Source organism: Lampetra planeri, chromosome 29 (genome assembly GCF_965212315.1).
Source record: "Lampetra planeri chromosome 29, kcLamPlan1.2.h2, whole genome shotgun sequence".
In the NCBI taxonomy this organism is placed as follows: Eukaryota; Metazoa; Chordata; class Hyperoartia; order Petromyzontiformes; family Petromyzontidae; genus Lampetra; species Lampetra planeri.
The window spans coordinates 4,554,278-4,563,052 of NC_136135.1; positions in this window are offsets into that span (position 1 = coordinate 4,554,278).

An 8,775-nucleotide genomic window follows, 5' to 3' on the forward strand; every position below is an offset into this window, starting at 1 on the left:
GGGCAGAGTAGACAAAGACAAAGATCCCCCGTATAGCCTTAACAGACTTTAGGGGCAAGTGATGTTAGCGAGCACCTATGAAGGCCAGCACGGCACACGAGGGGGTGGGTGGCCAACACCACGCCCGACCGCCTTTGTCTCCCTAGTGGAAATGTTTACACATCGCACCAGGTACTCATTTGAGGCTGAGTCGACCTAGGGGAGGCCCGGTCGACCTAGGGGAGGCCCGAGACCGGTTCAGATAAATCGTCACTGGTGTTGACCGTGAGCGGGAATCGAATCCGGGTCGCCAGGTTTCGTAGCGCAGCGCGCTAACCGCTACACCACACACACAACGTGTTGAACTGAGACTGTACGGTGACCTCGACGATGCCTGCGATTTTGCCAGATCTTTGACCCCGCTGTGTTGCACACGCGACTCTCTGTTGTCGCGTCGGTAGGCGATGCCGAAGCCTATACAATTGTCCCAATAGGTGGCAGCATTCTTGTTTGGCACCAACGATGCGTTTGACCGCATGCTCCCGATTATAAGACGCTCCGGAAAGTAAGACGCACCTAGGCAGGCACTCGTTGGCCCCGGTGTCAGATGAAGTTATACGACAACGTGAAATAAGACTCTGACCACGCACACACGCACGCGCAGGTTAACTGGATTATAAGGCGCACACCCACAAACGTTTGCATTATAGCACGTTTAGAAAATTGATGTATCATGCTGTAATCCGGAACATATGTGGTACGGCATGTTTTCCGAAACTGATTCCGTTACCACGCGCAATTTGGGTTTTTTAACGCAGATATATCCTGTGACGCATTATCGATAGCTCCGAGAAAGGTTATGTTCGGGGAACCACAACTGAGAGTTGTTACATTTAGAACCAAAGAGTGGACGTTTGATACATTCACGTTCAATATCGTGCCCGGAGTTTTTTGCGGCCCATTTGTGATCCGTAATCTCGCGTTCTGCGAGTGAGAGCGTACAATCGTTTGCAGCGGCGAGTCTGGCAATGCGAGACCGTGCCGACGAGTGCCAGATTAATCTGGTGCGGGGCGTGTAGCGTGTGTTATAAAGGGGCCCTAAATAAAAAAATATAAAAAATTTAAACATAATTTTTTTACTTGCATCGGAAAGTTATTGTATTTTTTCATTTGCTATACAGCCAGATAATACGACAAATCGTTAACCTTAAACACCCAGTCGTTCGTGAAAGTTGAAGGCGGTATAGTACTATAGTAATAGAGCAAGTGCAGAATCACTGAACCGGAATTGATGGGATAAAATAAAATATAATTCAGCAGTTCCACTGCTAGATTATATTTTTTTCCGCCTGAGGACGACCGCTTGTATTGCGATCGAAACGTCGTGATTTATTTTATTTTCTACCTACGTGACTTTACCGAAAGAACCAACGAGTATGGATTCCTGCAGTCACGAAAGCTTCAAATCATGATCGGAATTGATAGCTTGAAAGCATTTAGCGCGGCGCCCTCGAAAGTGCGGGGCCCGTATAGCTCCTAGATATGTAGTAGCTACTTTTGATAGTACGACAATCCGGCACTTGTGCCGAGTGACTGATGTACACCTGCACGAGGCGGTGAGGGGTGGGGGGAAAATAGGGAAATGTGGCTACAATTAATTCTACCGAGGGCCCAAGCTTAGCGGGACCCCCCAATTCATTCCGAGATTTTTTGTTGACATCATTTTTCATGGCAAGTGATGTGGACCTCCCCCCACCCCCCGCTCCATACCGTGTCAACCCATACGGTTTACCCCGTATTCTTGTACAGGGACATTTTAGATTTCAGGTCAAATACGGTGTACAGCCGTTTCAAAACGGGCAATTTTATTTTTGTGTTTTTTTTGTGTCTATTTGTTTGCATTTCTCCCTCGCGATGAGACTTTGTAGGATGGACGTTGAGATGTATAATGTTTTAATCGGTCTGTATAATAAGGGGCCGTCCATAAATGACGTCATGCGATTTTGGACGATTTTTGACCCCCCCCCCCCAAATATGACGTCACAAAGCTCTGCCCCCCCCCAAATAAAACATGGTTCAAATCGCTTTAAACTATTGTCATTGAAGTGCGTATTTAATGTGGCGCTGCACTCTGATGTTGTAGGAGAAAACATTTATTAAAAAGTATATTTAATTAAGTAGAACGTGTTGTCTATATTCATTTAAAGTTGCGCATTTTGATGTGACGTCACATTTCTCAACCCCCCCCCTCGTCACACATCGTCAAAAATATCTAACACCCCCCCCCCCCCAGGTGCGTGACGTCATTTAAGGACGGCCCCTAAGGTAGGACACTGCTAAAGGGTTGACAGGTGTGCAGTTCATGCCGATGCTCACCAACCCGCACTGGCCGCCGAGGTGAAGTATGGTGAAGTACCCCCCCCCATGATCCACAAGGTGTAGTCGAGGCCCCCCCCCCCCACGTCTCTCCTGGACAGGCGTGATCACCGCGCCCTGCTGTTGCTGCCGCATGTCACGATATCAGTTCCCCTAAAGCGTGCTTTGAATTGGACAAATACAAAATTAACCCGTAAAAACAAAGTTTTTCACTCTAAATCCTTTATATGCGTGGCGGCTAGAGTCCTCTCGTCCTCTGGCTTGAGATGGCTGCCACCTATGGGTCAGATGATTGCCTGCCACCATTAAGCAATTGGTAATTAAATATAATTTTAAAAAATTTTCCTAAAATGTTGAAAATTTTGGAAAAAGTTTTTTCACGAAAATAAATTGTCACGCACAACGAGTCTGTGTGCAAAATGTCAGCTCAATTGGATCACGGGAAGTGGGTTAAAAAACGACCGAAAGATTTGCACGGTCGTAAGCGCGCAAGCAAGCAAGCAAGTGAACTTAATATAAAGAATTTAAAAATAACGCGAGGATTATTCGCCGCCTCCCCCCCCATGCCGCCCTCTTTGCGTTATAACATGAGAGAGAGATATGGGGGGGGGGGCAAGGCCCCCTACAATTAAGATTCCGTAGAGCCGCATTGGCTTCCGGTTTGCCGAACGAGTACAATTATAATAAGGTCACACACACACACGAAGCCCTCGCCACGAATGAACCCGCAGTACCTTCGCCGTTTCTCGCCAAGGAGCATGACCCATGGCACGAACTCGGGCGGTCATCCTCGCTGCAGCATTGGCTGATGACGCGCTGTTTCTGCGGCCGTCTGGAACGTTTCTTCCTTCTCCGTTATCGGGAAGACACTGGGAGCTACTCAACTTTAAAATCATCGTCTACGTTGAAACACTCATCTGTTTAGAACTTCTCCCCGCACATGCGATTAACACGGTTGGCTACGTACGGCGCGAAAGAAGTTCAACCATACACGCGTAGAAATAACGTCGAGGAAAGCATTGCCATCAACACGGCGTTAAACCAAAAAAAAAACACTTTTCAAATCAGAATATGAGATCCGCTGTGTGCCGTGCGCTTCAGACACCAGATGATAGGCAGAAACTAATGAAGAGGTAACATTAGTCACCCATTACCGGCGAAGCGAACGGTTATAAAGATAATTTATACCTGTGCCAAGACCAGGTGTGTTTCAACATAAATGCACGCATTGTATGCATACGTGCATTGTTGAACTTCTTTCGCATCGTACGTAGCCAACCGTGCTAAACGGAGGTGCGTTGACGAGGTTTGGTCAGCAGTGAATTAATTGGCTGCTTGAAGGGTTGGCTTTCAGAAAAGGGCAAATTTAAAAAAGTTATGAAATTGAATGCTGAAAAGTAAATGTTATTTATGTATTTTTATTTACTACCTGGATAATCAATTCGGATGGAACATTTCGTTTGGTGGGTATCCAAGGTGTCTCGGGAAACATGCAAATGCAGTGAAGAACGATTCCATCCAAATACCCACCGAATTGCTGATTTTAAATAATACTAATAATACTGGTAGGAACCAGAGGTGTGGACTCGAGTCATGTGACTTGGACTCGAGTCAGACTCGAGTCATGAATTTGATGACTTGCGACTCGACTTGGACTTGCATAACAATGACTTTGTCCCACCTATGAGATGTGGACTCGAGTCATGTGACTTGGACTCGAGTCAGACTCGAGTCATGAATTTGATGACTTGCGACTCGACTTGGACTTGCATAACAATGACTTTGTCCCACCTCTGGTAGGAACCTCCTGGTTACACCAGCCCACAGGGGATTATTGTGTCCGTCGTGCAGGGAGGGGCTGGGTGGGGAGGGTGGGGAGGGGCTGGGTGGGGAGGGTGTGGCTGGGTGGGCGGTGGGCGGGGTGGGGCTGGGTGGGGAGGGGCTGGTCACCCCGTGGTGCCCTTATAAAACTCAACGTTTAACCTACTCATGCCGGCTTGTGCCCGCCCTCACAGTCGGGCATATTTGCGGAATACACCACGCTGCCGTTGACCCTGGCCATTGACCGAGCAACACAACGTTCCTACCAGCTCCCTCCGCAGGAATGTGTTAATACGGGCAGAAAACACTCTATCTTAGCGATTTAGATTGTATGCTGTTGTTCATGAATGATGTTCAACAGTAAGAGCTACATAATGCCATATGTAAAGTATGACAATGTATAACTAACCCATGACATATTTTCGTTATTTTATTGAATCGCCAACAATAAAAAAAACAAAGTGTGTATAGAATGCCTTCATTATCGGCCAGGTATAGCGCGGTTGGCTACGTACGGTGCGAAAGAAGTTGAACATACAGTGCATCGGAACCCACAGGGGCGAGTGACGTGGTCGACTTGCATGTGACGGGCTGCTCGTTGGTGGACATTATTTAGTCATTGATATTGTTATCATCGGCTTTCTATGCCGCTGAGATGTTATCTATACCCGTGAGTGTAGTTTTAACACGTAGGCTTTCGCGACCGATACTATCCGTAATAATGTGTTTTTTTTAAATATTTGGGTTAGATTACGTAAGTATAAATGTGTCACTCTTTGATTCTTTCGGTAAAGTCACGTGACTTTACCGAAAGTACCAAAGAGTAATTCCCGCAGTCACGAAAGCTTCGAATCTAGTTGATAAATGTGTCGTCGTTAAACCCGCCACCAAGTTTGGCTAATCGCCCGATGAAGCTGGTTGTAATCACCAGCGAAACGTCGGACTCGAATTGTAAGTGTTGTGGGTTTACTCTCCAACACACAAGCGGTGTGCTGGAGTAGTAACGAATTGGCAGGTTTTGTTTACGTGACAAACCTTACCGATTGGCTGTGTCGGATGGGTGGCGGGTTTAACAACACATTTATACTTACCAGATCTAGCCCAAAATTAAAATAAAGAAACCTTTATTATGGAGTGTCGTTTTATTTTTGTACGTACAGCGCTTCGAGATACTTCAATACTTTATAAAGTACAGGTTATTAGTATTCACTGCCGCCGAGAAATCAGAGAGTACTCAAATTGTAAATGTCGTGGATTTACTCTCCAACACACCGGTGGGCTGAAGTAGTAATTACCAGTAATTGGCACGTTTTGGGGGGGGGGGGGGTGGTGGTGGCGAGTCTAACGACAGATGTATACTTACGCGATCTAACCCAAAAAAAAGCAACCTCTATGATGAAATCAGAGAGGGACGTTTTTCCGAATTCGTGAGCGTGGAGGGAAGAGCCACCAGGCTAAGCCAGTCGTAGCGTAGGTGCAGCGTCAGCAGCAGCTGAAAATCATCATCACGCCCGACCCACAACCACTACTGGAGCTGATCAATCACGCTCCGTAGGCTAACAACAAGACAAAGATCTCCCCCCTCCCCGTATAGCCTTAATAGGATATTGGGGCAAGTGCGGCTCGCGAGTAGCAGTAGCGCGCCTATGAAGGCATCCACGGCACACGAGGGGGTGGGTGGCCAGCACCACGCCCGGCCGCCTTTGTCTCCCCAGTGGTGATGTTCACACACCTGACCAGAGACTCAAGCTTCACACAAACACACAGATCCACAGGCACTGGGAACCAACCAACCCCTGGCTCCCAATGCCAACCCCTGGTTCGTGTATTAACACTCATGAATTAGCTTCATCGGAACCTCATTTGCCAGTAAAAAATATAATAGTTTTTTTTACCCTTCTATCTGGCAACAAAACTGACACCTTTTTTACAAGGAGTCATGTTTGCATCGACCACAATACCTGCAGCCATAATGCAAACAAAAAACATAACTCTGATAATATATGCACTGTCCTTGAAGTTGATTGGTCCACACCCGAGACAGCTTTCCTTAGAGCCTAGTCTCGGGTGGGACCAGATGACGTCATCCAACCCGTGTGAGACTAGGCTCTAAGGAAAGCTGTCTCGGGTGTGGACCAATCAACTCATGAATAAGCTGTTAACATCTTAATATAAAGAGGACTCCAGAGCTTGGGCAACTGTTGTTGCCGGTCCACTGCCTGGTTGCCTCCCAGCTTCGTCTTGTCGTTGCTCAGCGATCGTGAGATGCAATTTTCACGGACGACGCAGAATATAAAACGCAACATTAAGCAAATAAGCAATATCATTCATCTTCATGGGTGGTCCTGAGTCAGTGGTGGAAATTGCAAGTTCCCAAGTTGAGGCCCAGCCCATTGTTACTGTTGCTGATTATGATGACGATACTGCTGATGATTATGATGAGAATACTGCGGATTATGATGATACTGCTGCTGATTATGATTATAATACTACTGCTGATTATGATACTGCTGATGATTATGATGATACTGCTGCTGATTATGATTATAATACTACTGCTGATTATGATACTGCTGATGATTATGATGAGAATACTGCGGATTATGATGATACTGCTGCTGATTATGATTATAATACTACTGCTGATTATGATGATGATACTGCTGCTGGTTATGATGATAACAGTGCTGCTGATTATGATGATAATAACACTGATGCTGTGGCGGCCTAAATAGGTGCTCGCTAACAAAATTTGCCCGAAACAGAATAACATCTCGCCGCAATGGCGAGATGTTAACTCCCTCGCCTGGTATGGAAGAGATCCTGGGTTCGATCTCGACCCTGACGCCTGTATATTTGGAGTTTGCGTGTCTCTCCTCTCCCCGTGAGCGTGTGGGTTTTTCTCCGGGTCCTCCGGTTTTTCCCCTCCACATTTAGAATCAACATCACGCGTTTAGACTATTCGGCTACTATACATATCCACGTGATAAGCCACTTCGTTGAGCTATCATTTGTGATAGCTAGGTCGCTTTTGAAAAAGAGCTGTGCAGCTCAGTGGGCCTTACCTGGTAAAATACAACTCGTTTTCTTGTTTTTAATTATATGCGGTAAGTTTATCATTACTATACATCGATGTGTGCACAGCCCACAACATACTCATGGTGTGCTGCGCAGGACTTAGGTGTTGTAGGTGCGGGGAGTGTTCCAGCACCAATCCACCATCTCCCATCCACCCTTCTCCTCTCTCTCTCTCTCTGATATTTCCACCCCCCCCCCCATCACCACTGGTATGGTCCGGCTAGCCGAGTTTTTACTGTGAAATGCAGAGCTAAAGAAAGAACAAAAAAGATGGTTTATAATCGTTTCCAACTGCAGTACGGCTGAAAGCTTTAGCGGAGTGTGCTCTGTCTCGTATCTCTGTCTGCAGCGGGGGAGTCACTAGAACTTATACGCATTATGCAACAAATGAAAGTTTAGGTGAAAGTTGCGTTACAGTCTGGGACTGAAACCCCAGGAGAAAAACAATTAATCTACCAAGCTTTTATCAAATGGTTGCCCAGAACTTGGCGATAAAACAACAACTGCAACGTTAAATGCTTAAACGTTGTTTTCCATCCCATGGCAGTTGCGTCCCATATGATGATGTCATTGCATCACATCATCACCTCGTTATTCGCCTCGAAAGCGAGTGTTATTCATCATCATCACCACCACCATCAGCCAGGATTAATCATCTTCTGGATGAGGCCTCTCCACCAAAACAAGTCCTTTCTCCTGCATTTGCAACGTGACATTTCCACCCAGAGCACCTGCGCACGCTCCGATTGTATCGCTCCATCTCCACGGGAGTGCATTCTCTGATTGTGCGTTCCCTCCCTTGGCTGACAGTCCGTCACGAGTCTCGACCACTGGGCCACTATAGCGGCTTGTCCTTCTCGACCCCGCTACTGATTTGAACAGTCATTCGAGTTGGGTTTAAACTTCCGCGTGTCTATTCCACGTGTTCTTCTTCCTGCTTTTCAATGGACAGGGCGGTCCAGATTTCCTGTCACCCCCAATTAATTGACGTACATTTTTTTTGACCCTTCGCATATTCATTTGTTTTAAATACACTTTACTTCCAAACTAGCTTATGTTTTATGTCACACGTCATCTGGACCACCCTGTACAGTACTTCCAAGCATGCATTTCTCCATGCTTTGCGCACTTTTCAGATTGTTGTTGTTCAATGTTGGTGTCGTGCAGCATACGTGCATACAATTTGCATATTGCAGTCAGATTCCCCGTGGCCGGCATATAGCCCCGTGCCAAACAGGCTTGCACGCATTGCACAGACAGCCCACGAACCAATGTATGAATTGTCAAATGCATGAATGAATGAATTCATTAAGGTGAGAATGAATTAACTGATTTATGAATGGATAAATGCATGAATGCCTCAATGCCATGCATTGATGATTCAATGAATGCACTGTTTTTATTTCCTATGTTTCGATCTACACCATGGAACCCTTGGGATGTTTTATCCCATCGAGGGATGTTTTTCCAAGTGAATTACTTAATTAAATAAATTGGTACATTCGTAAGTGCGTGTGGATA